Genomic DNA, 10763 nt, shown 5'->3' with positions numbered 1-10763 from the left:
TGCTTGAAAATCCTTCATTAATAGACTGATTTTTTGGGCCTTTTCGATGACATTGCCGTTAATATATATATTTTTTAAATGATTTCATGAGGGGTAGACTACATTTGTTATACACATATGACTGTGGATGACTGTTTTAGTGACTGACTAAAAAGTCATGTCTAAGTGAATAACCTACTTTTTAGATAACTGCAACTGGTGACTCAATAACCACCAATCAGACCTACAATAGCACAAATGCATTTCCCCTAACATTTTTAACAAATGGGCATAGAGGTGGCGACAAACTTAATTTAACAGTGAGTATTTTTTAATTTCGCCAAAACTATTATAACACATGTTACATATTTAATCTAGTTAAAATAAAGTGCAACTAAGCTTAAAAATAAGGAAATTCTTAACATTTTTAACAAATGGGCATAGAGGTGGCAGCCAACTTAATTTAACGGTGAGAATTTCTAATTTTGACAAACACATGTTACATATTTAACCTACCGTATTTAAAATACAGTGCAAACAAACCTTAGAAATAAATTGAATATTTAAAATATTTTTAGAAATTGGGACTCTATAGAAATTGTTTAGTGACAAATACAACTGTGCGAAAATGTTTTTCTTAGGTTTATTTTTGGATCATATTCATTTATTCTCTAAAAATGTTATAGTGCATATAACCTTTAATTGTGATACAGATTTTTCTAATTAAAAAATAGGCTTTAGTCAATATTCTTACTAAAATAAAGTAATTTATTAAAATTGTGTTTCTACATATGATACCTGTTTTTCATTCATAGAAGCATGCTAATGTTAAAAATGATTAAAAAATTATTTAAAACGTTCAGAATAATACTTAGTTTTGGCTTTGGTATTCTTACCAAAAGCATGCTAAAAGATGATATTAACGTGATTTCAATGCATTACCTATAACAAATTAAAAATGAACTGAATACAGGAATTAAATCATACATTTTTCCAGATCCAAGCAATTTCATGTGAGGGAAAATGTTCTGTAACTCCTTTGCAAGGTTTCTGTGTAGCAAAGCAAGAAACTCAATCTAAATCTGAAGGACCACCAACCGCGATAATTATAGGGGTTATTGGTGGATTACTGGCTTTTTTCTATTAGCACTGCTTATATTCGCAATGTTGAGGTACGAATGCATTTTTTTCGCATATTACCACTAAACCAGGGGTGGGCAAGCTTTATACTTACAGGCCCAAATTAAACTCAGAAATGCTTCTGCAGGCCGTTAAGGTTTATATGTGTAGATTTACACTTCTTATTATAACAACCACAACGACTGTTAATCAGGCGTAAAACTAGAATATTTTGCAATTCAAAAAGGGTCTACATGTTATACTCCATACACGAACAATATTTGCACAAAGCGCAAAAACTGCTTTTAGGTAGTTGAAATAGACAAACAAGTAGGAGGAATGTCCTCAAGCCCAGTTTGTAAATTAGGTCGCGGGCCTATGATTTGTATTGGTCGGCCGGATCTGGCCCTCTTGTCGTAGGTTGCCCACCCCTGCACTATACTACACTTTCCATCATGTTGTAACTTTGTTTACCTATTTCAAACAAAATCCTTTGACATTTGTTTAACAAACTGCACTTTGTAAAAACTTTCACATCAAACCATCATAGCAAATAAAGATTTAACAGTGCTACAAAATGTAACCAATATAACTCTCATTAATAGTGATTAACAAATAAAATGCATACTTCTACCATTAAGGTTTTTTTACCTTTTAAATTACTTCTAAACAGGCGTACAAAGCACCAAAAAGAAACACAACCTCCAAAACCCGAACCTACATACGAAAATCAGGTAAAACAGGCCACACAATATCTTAAATACTTTATATAAAAGCTGACAATTTTTTAAATAAAAATATAAATTATACTGGAATTAATTTTGTTTGTTAGGTAAACCCCTACGACGATACTGCCTGTGTTGAACCTGATAATCCTTATGAAAATGCAGGTATGTAACGTTTTTTTTTTGGTTTAAACAGTTATAAGTAGGGGCATTTTTATTTTAACCTAAAAAAAATATTTTTAACTTTATTTTTATCAAATTTTAACTTTATTTTAACCCAACGAAAATGGTTGTTTGTAGAGGCCACAGTTCTTCCTTAAATTGATGCCAGTTACCCAAACATAATGTTTTGTCAATTTCAGACCGGAACGTAATATTTTGTCGCAAAGTAAAGGTGTTTTATGGATTATAAAAAGTGCTTCGGGTTTTTTTGGCGATAGATTTAGCTTACTTAGGCATTTTTGTATTACAGAATGTCAGTAGGCTATTCCTAAAATCCAAACTGTTGATTTTTTAAAATACCACGTTTATCAAGATGAAGTGTTTTATAAGAATTATTTAAATACGTAACAATAAATAAAAAAATGGACAATTTGCGATAAAAGTTACTGCTGATCCAAGTGGGCATTGTGTAGGTGTTGAAAACAACTTTATTCTTTTATTCGTAGACAGACGAGAAAAATGTTTAACTTTATTGACTTTTGCGGGCCCTAGTTAACCGCAACATGCTAAAATGTCAAGTAGAACTTTTTAAGGCATTGCATTGTGCCCATATGTTCTTTTTACGTAACTGTGCAATATTGTACAATGTAGGCCACTTAAATAAAATGTTAAGGTTTAGTGAATTTACTAAAATGTTGTTTAATTGAAAGCAAAATAGATGAATTTGGTTCAAATCAAGATGTTGTCTTTTTAGTCATTTTAAATTGTTCTAAGGTATGTTTATTTATTTTTATATATTATTTATATAAATGAGTTTCAATATCGCAATTTCATGTAATCTGTAAAACTTATATTATATAAATATCCCTGTGAACGTTTTATACGTGAACTTTGCCCTATGTTGATGAAATTCTAAAAACTGCACACATTTTCTGCCTTTTTTAATTTGTATTATTGATGTTACGAAAAGAACTGTTGTAGACTTTTTAAATACACAAAAATAAAACATTGAATGTATTAAATTTTACTTGACTAAGTTGGGTAAATCATTGGATACTAAAGCCAAAAAAACATGTATAAATATGACAGTGCCAGTATAAACTAGGCGACATCTAGTATTTAGGATGATTGTCAGAAAACTTTTTAGTTGGATTTATACTAGCCAATACTAATTTTAAGATTTTGGGGCTATTTTATTTTCTGAGATATCGCCTTTGTGCAATAAATAATCCGGTTTTCAATAACAAAAAATACCTGTTGTCTTGATGCTACTATTTAAGAAAATGTCAAATTTTCAAAATATTGGACAAATTTCCGTTGCGATCAAAACCTTGGGATATTTTCAACTGATTCTGTGATTATATGCAATTAAAATGATGATTGTTATGACTCATGAGTTTGACTTCGCTAGTTCATTTTCCTTATAAATAAAACACAAATCAAAAAACATTTGCCTTTTAATTGTTTTTGTTGGATAGTGGTCTATTATACCTGTGGTCAAATTGACATATTATTTCTCATAAATTGCAACAAACATATTTTTCGTCTGATAAACAATTACATTTTTTAACAGCAAAAAAAGTATTTATTGTTATTTGTTCAGGAAAGCATGTATACGAGGAAGTGCAAAACCCAAAACGTGCGTGAAATACAGGATGGAACTTATTTACCAAAACGTGGAAAACTGTTCAGCACATTTCACACCTAAACAACAAACAAATTCGATAATGAAGATATTCTCAAAAAAGCTCCTCAAATCATAGAAAATAGCTAGTAAATTTGAATTTGTTTTTCTCCAATACCCATATAGTGTTTCTCCTAATTTAAATATACTTTGCAAGTTAGACGATAGTTTTTTGGTTAATTTCGACACATTTGAATTTGTAAATCCTGTCCTATTTATTATCTTTTTTCATGCAATGATGGGGAAAAGTATAACTTGTACCCATGCGTGTTATAACGATATAATCAAATGCGTAATATTTTTACTTGATTTTGTTGTGTATTGTTCCAAATTTTGTTTGATTTTTAATAAATAAGTTCGTTTTCGAATTCCAAATTATGTCTGTTTGTAAATCAAAATTGTTTTTCATGAGTAGCATATATTCAAGACGGAGACTTTTTTACTGATGCAATCAATTTCTTTACTGATGAATTTACTAATATCTCTCTCTATCACTGATGGTCCAAAAGTTAAGCCCATCGTCGTAAAATATTTTTGTGTACGGCAGTAAATTGAAAAATAAAAACTTGGCCTTAGCAAACATTACCTTAAGCAGAGTTGCATTATTTAAATAGAAAGATGTTTACCCGTCGTCATACTAACGATTTTTTACGTTTTATTCTCGTTTGTAATCGTAAGATATTTTAAAACGTTTGCTGTTCAACTTATGAAATTCGAACTTTGCTTATAATGTAAATGATATTCTTCTCTAATCGTTTTTGCTGTAAGAAAATAAATATTATTGTTGTTTTTGTTGCTATTGTTACATGTTTGTTAAGTGCCAGGTTGAAGCATTGACATAAGTAAAAAAAAACATACCATTAAACATTTCTTTTCAAAAGGTATTTCACCTATTTTTATAAGGAATTTTACATACCCATTAAATATTTATTTTTGCAGTATAATATCTGTCATAAATTTTTTGGTAAAATTTAAAAAAGTAAAAGGATAGAAACCTTTTTTTTATATATTCAAAATTCCTAAATATTTTTAGAGGGAAATTCTCATAAATGGTTAACCGTGCCATAGGCTTAAAGCCCCTCACCACGAATTTTGTCAATACCTTTTCAAAAGAGACCATGATTAAAACAGTTTGAAGAGGAATTTGTTTACAGAAATTAGAAAAAAGTAGTTAGCAGTACGTTTAGTCCATTTTTATTTGTTTTCATTTTTTTATTTTATTTGACATTCCATTTTCGAGTGTAACTTGTTAAAACCAGTTTCTACCGGTTGAGGCCACATTTTGAAGCGATTGCAGTTTTGTGTCAAAACAAAGAAGTGACAAGGTTATAGGGCTATATATTTTTTTGTCGTTCTCGATTAAAAACAGCTTTCTGTATTGGCAGTTCTCTTTCTTGTTTTGGCAACCGGTCTGAACCTTATTATTCCAGTTGCCAGTAGATCACGATTCGTGTCCATTTTATGCTTATACATAAATCTTTTACACTTATTTTTTAAACAAACTTATAATGGAAATCTTATCGAATTTCATTTTCAAAAACCTTGCAAGCCAATCAGTTCAGGTTTGGAGCTGTGTGTGTTTTCAGACAAAAATGACGAAATATAATAAGGTTTAAACATTTTTTCTCTTTTATACGGAGTTTGTGGGTTGTTTTCAGTGACTTGTCAAAAAAGTTCAAATCGGCAGACAAACATTTAAGCCTGCTTTCGGCAAGAAAAACTTTAATTAAATTGGTAATCAAGCAAGGCTAAGAGACAAAAACGGTAAAATCTAAATAAAACATGAACTAGAAAAAATAAAACACCAACTGTTCAAAATATAGGTCAGTTTGTATCATTAGTTGTTGAAAGATACAAAGGTGCAGAGGTGATATCGATATTAAGTTAAAACTTGTTAACCTATAACATCGCCCTATTTTCCTGTTGTTAAAAAAAGTGCAGGAAAATATTTTTATAAAAAAATTAAAAATTTCTATTTTGTCAAATTTATTTTTCTAATGAAATTTTTGTGTTTTTCCTAAGCAGTCAGTTAGAACCACTTTAAACTAGTTCAAAGGTACAACATTTTAGGCTACTTGCACACAGAATAATTAGGTTTGAAAATCGTAATTGGAAAAAAGATTAATTTTAAAAAATCACCCATGGACTTTCTTTCCCTTTTTTTAATATTTTTGAAGTTTACTTTTTATCAGCAACCATTTGTTTTTGTAGCAATTAGTTAGAACCGTATTTTATAACGGTTTATATCACAATTCGGGGTCAAATTGGAAAACAAAACTTTGAGCCAAATTAAATTTATTTTTATTATGATTCAAATTTTATTTTCATTAAAAATTATTCCCAATTTTCTTCAGTCAGCAGATTTTTTGGTTTACGCCAGAATTTGGCGCAGTTTGGAGAACGAAATGTTATAATCAAATTTAGCAAAGTTATTTTATTGCAATATTTTGCATTTTTTTTATGTTTAAAAAGTCCAATTTTTATAAAAAATTAAACGGAATTTTTTTTTAGTTGTGTTTTTAGTTGAGCTGTTTTCTTGCAATTTTTACCATTTTTAATTTTGTAAAAAGTTAATTTTTTATTGATTTTAATCTAAACCAATACAAACTGGTTCGGACAAAATTAAAAAAAAAATTAAAAAAAAAAAAAAAAAAAAAATTTGATATCTCGATTATCAGTTAGTTTAAAGTAAGTTTAAAAACAAACACTTTTAGTCTTGTAAAACTGGAAGTCATTTGCATTGTGTAAATCGGAAAACGGGCATTCCTAAAAAAAAAAATTTTACAGCAATGGACCATTTTACTAATTTTGAAACTTTCCATGATGAAATAATTTGGTTTTCAATATGAAATAAATATTTATGTTTTTTTAACGTTTAAAAATAAATTCTCAGACAGATACTATACTACAAAAATAAATATTTAATCAGTGTGTAAAATTTATTTCAAAAATAAGCGAATTAACTTAAAAAAACGTTATGTGTTTTTTAAGTTATGTCAATTTGTCAACCTGTCACTTAATAAACATATCACAACAGCAAAAATATTTATTTTCTTACAGCAAAAGATTATACAGTAGAACATAATTCATATTACAAAAGCATTATTTATTAAGGCCAACAGTAATAAGTTTTTAAAACATTTTACACAAAGTCAAACGAGAAAAAAACATAAAGAGAATAGTTAGTATCACGACGGGTACACATCTTTCCATTTGAAATAATACAACTGTGCTAATGTAATGTTTGCCAAAGCTAAGTTAAGATTTTTTCAACTTACAGCCGGAAAAAAATTATTATTATACGTCAACTCATATTAAAATAACTGATACAGATGAAAATTATTTATTATACTGATTGCTTCAATAAACAAAGTATTAATCTCTTTTATTCGTTACTCATAAAAAAACGTAAACAAAAATCAAGTACGCTTTTTGACAATATTGTTATAATACGCATGGGTACGAGTTACTTATACTTTACCCCACTACTGCAGGAAAAAACATGATAAACCATTTCGAAATAACTAGCTCTATTTTTAAGACCGTAGAAGATATATTGAGAATATCCTTAAATATTGAATTTAATAGTTGTTTGGGTGTTAAATGTGTTCAACAAGTTTGATGAAATAAATTCCTTGCTGTGATTTTACACACGTTTTGTGTTTTGCATTTCCTCGTACAATTGCATTCCTTAAAAAATAACAATAAACATTGTTGAAAAAATAACAATAAACATTGTTGTTTTTTTGCTGTTAAAAATGGAATTGTTCATCAAATAGATTAAAAAATATGTTTCGATTTATCAGAATGAATATGTCAAAGAGGTGTGGAATGTCCATAGGCATAAAAGGCCATTATACACAAAAACTAAAGGCAACTGGTTTAGTAAAAGTTGGACGTGATCATTTAAAATACGCAACAACATTTTATGATGTTAGCAAACGAAATGTTATGGACCTACTATGGTTAAAATACAAACTTACTTTTTGTCAACTAGTCATTGCGTACAGATGCCACATGGGTATATACCAGGGGTGGGCAACTTTTTTTAGTCGCGGGCCAAAATCAAACTAAAAAAAGTCTCCGCGGGCCGTTATATTTAACTGTGTAGACTGTGTAGACACGCATCTTAATATAATCGCAAGGCATTTAATCAGGGATGAAACTAGGGTATTCGGTGAAAGAACAAGATTAGAGCAAAGCGCAAAAAAATATTTGCTTTTTCCTAGTTGAAATAGCCAAAAAATATTAGGAATGACCTCGTGCCAAGTTTGTAAATTAGGTCACGTGCCGGATGATTTGCGTTGGCGGACCGGATCCGGCCCGCGGGCCGTAAGTTGCCCATCCCTGTATACTGCGAACTAGCCCTGCTTAGGTATAATACAAGCTGCCTTCGGAGAAGCTACTACCGAAATAATTCTATCAACTTGTAGTGCAAGCAAGTCAAGGCTAAACAATCAGGCGTAGCTCTGTTGGTAAGACGGAGGCTTTAATTTCCAGAGACCGTACGTTCGAATCTCACCGCAGGATAAAGTTTTTCTTGTTTGCGCTACAATTCCTAATAGGTGAAGCGAATTCGGTAGCAATCTTTCCGAAGGCACTCGGTATATCGTTTTCGTGTATTTAGTTACCTTGTGGAACAGCATACTCTCCTTCGTTGTCTTGTGCATTGGCTGAAAATTAATAGATTTATGTTATAATATTTGACTCACGATAGTAAAATAAAGTACTGGTGTTACCTGTTTGATTGGAATATACAACACGAGATTGTGGGTTGGTTTCTTCTTGAACTCTTGGGGAATACCTGTTTATAAATAACGTTTTGATTAAAAGATTTATAAACAAATAACCAACTGTTTTGGGGTTAACTTACTGTTTCTTCACGATGACAGCAACTATGATAAGTATAAGAAGTAACAGCACACCAACTGAACATCCAACTATTATCCCCACAACTAAAAAACAAAAACATAGGATATAATAAACAAACTTTCTTCCATTAGTGATATTTTGTCACTATTCACAGCAACTTTTCTCTAATTAGAGATAAAATTAAATATGTTTAGGAAGTGTTGTAAGGGTATATATAGCGACATACCATCCAAAGGTTTTGTATTATTTGGTGTTCCACTTGTGTAAGTTGCTGCTAATTTAGTAGAGATTTCAAGCGGATTTGTAGTAAAGGATGGTGATTTTGTGCTGGTTGTTGATGTTGAGACAGATTTAGGAAAAATGCAGAATCCGGAAACCAAGGATTTTTTTCCCGAACCTTCGCACGAATTTGCATTGATCTAAACATAAAGAGTGTCTTAGGCTTTTAGTGAGTGTAATATTACACCAAAGATACTAGAAAAAGAAAAAAAATGTACAACAACTTTTCCAGCTTACAGTGAAATTAATCCTCTGTTTTTCCTGGTGCCCAGTTAATGGAATTCGAAAAGCTTCAACGGATTTGAAAGTGTTGTTGAAATTATGTTCAGTGACCTTTATATTACTTGTTGCTGTCACCTGCAGATAGAGTAATTCGTGAGTGCCCACTCAAATTAAACGTCGCAACCTTAAAAACAGTGTTGTAATGACTTAAGTCAATGACTTGACTTAAGTTACTATATTCAAATTCTTTAGACAAATGGTTTCAGAGGGTGGAAATTTTAACCTTATTAATCCACTATTACACGGTGGAAAATTTTACATTTTGATTTTGGGGTAGGATGGCGTTCTCCACGCTTTTAGAATAAGAGGGCTTATTTTTTACGCTGTGGTTTTCGCAACATGGTTGAATGTACAACCACTTTAGAGTACACAGGTCGCTACAGAACATTATATCTAGTTTTGATTACCGTGTATGATGTAATGTTCCTGTGGTTGGTTATCTGACTTATTGCCAATATGCAAGGATCAGAACTAACTACATGAGCTCCCGTAACTTGATCTGGGAGTCCGTATCCTGTTGTAGTCGCCATTTTATTAGAGAGGGTGAAATTGCTGCACCCCGAAAACTTTATTTGTACCTGAACAAAAATATATTTACACTCTGTCAAGAACGTGTTTTCACTAAAAAATACTACCAATTAATAAAAATAGAATTGTCTTACCGTGGTTAAATAACTTGTTTGAGCTTTTAGGCTATTTATCTCTGCAACTGATGTTTTGTATGGAACGGTAATTGAAACTGACATTTCCTTGGAGTGTACCTAAAGAGAACATTTTTTGCTGCAGTCGATTGTAATCATTTTTTGCATAGTCGATTGTAATTTAAAAAGTTAGATCATCTGAAAGAAATGTCTTCTTCTGACAAAAAACTAAAATCCCGATGTGCTGTCAAACAATCACTAAAATCGGTTTTGACAAAAACCGGTGTTGCTAGAGGTTATATAACTTTATGCTCATTGGTGAAAAGTAAAATATAATTTGCAATGTGCAGTTATAGTGGGTTAATGTTATAGTATTGCGCATTCACACCAAATATGTAAAAAGTAAATAATACAGTACATTTAGTGATACAGTGTTGATGTTGTTTCCAGTTGCAGCATCAAGTTTAGACAAATTGTCATTCCACTTCACGATGAGATAGTTGGATTTGCACTTCGGCTGTTCAATGATAGCTGAGACTAAAATAATGAAGTTAAATAAATCACCTACAAAATACACGCACTTAATATCTCACATTTCACTTGACAAGCATAATAAGCAGTTTGTGAGCACTGTACATCTTCCCAAGTGTTTAAAGCTGGGCTGTAAGCTTTCTGCAAGCAAGTCGATGGACTTGTTGTTGGGGCTGCGAAGTTTGCTGGAGTTCCATCGCTCCAAAGCCATCGAGAGTTGCTGTATCTTGCACCGATCAACACTTTTACAGAAACTGAGGTAAAAATTGCAATAATATTCTTTCAATAAAAAATATGTAAATGAGGATTGTGCATCTAGTTTACACTGTTAAGTCAGAATCATAAGGTATTCATTTGTAATGAAAAATACTAAACATTTATAATAATTCTCGGAAAGCCGTCCATGTTTCTCAATACACAAAAGGTTCCAGTTGTTTAATTTTATTTACGTTGTTTTTTAATAATATAGGAATGATAACTTAACAAACG

The 10763-nt window shown here is 30.9% G+C and overlaps 1 long non-coding RNA gene across 1 annotated transcript; it reads right to left on the bottom strand.

Moving 5' to 3' along the window:
• Positions 1–9515: 9515 nt before the first annotated feature.
• LOC146141102 (uncharacterized) lies at positions 9516–10280 on the bottom strand. Its single transcript, XR_014501277.1, has 3 exons — positions 10162–10280; positions 9765–9863; positions 9516–9680 (listed from the first exon to the last, which is right to left on the bottom strand). It is a non-coding gene; the product is annotated as an uncharacterized LOC146141102 (long non-coding RNA).
• Between the last annotated feature and the right edge of the window lie 483 nt (positions 10281–10763).

The sequence above is a fragment of the Ascidiella aspersa genome, chromosome 6, assembly GCF_963924565.1.
Source record: "Ascidiella aspersa chromosome 6, kaAscAspe10.2, whole genome shotgun sequence".
Taxonomy (NCBI): domain Eukaryota; kingdom Metazoa; phylum Chordata; class Ascidiacea; order Phlebobranchia; family Ascidiidae; genus Ascidiella; species Ascidiella aspersa.
The sequence above is the reverse complement of the archived record's forward strand: the minus strand, read 5'-3'. Positions and strand labels throughout refer to the sequence as shown.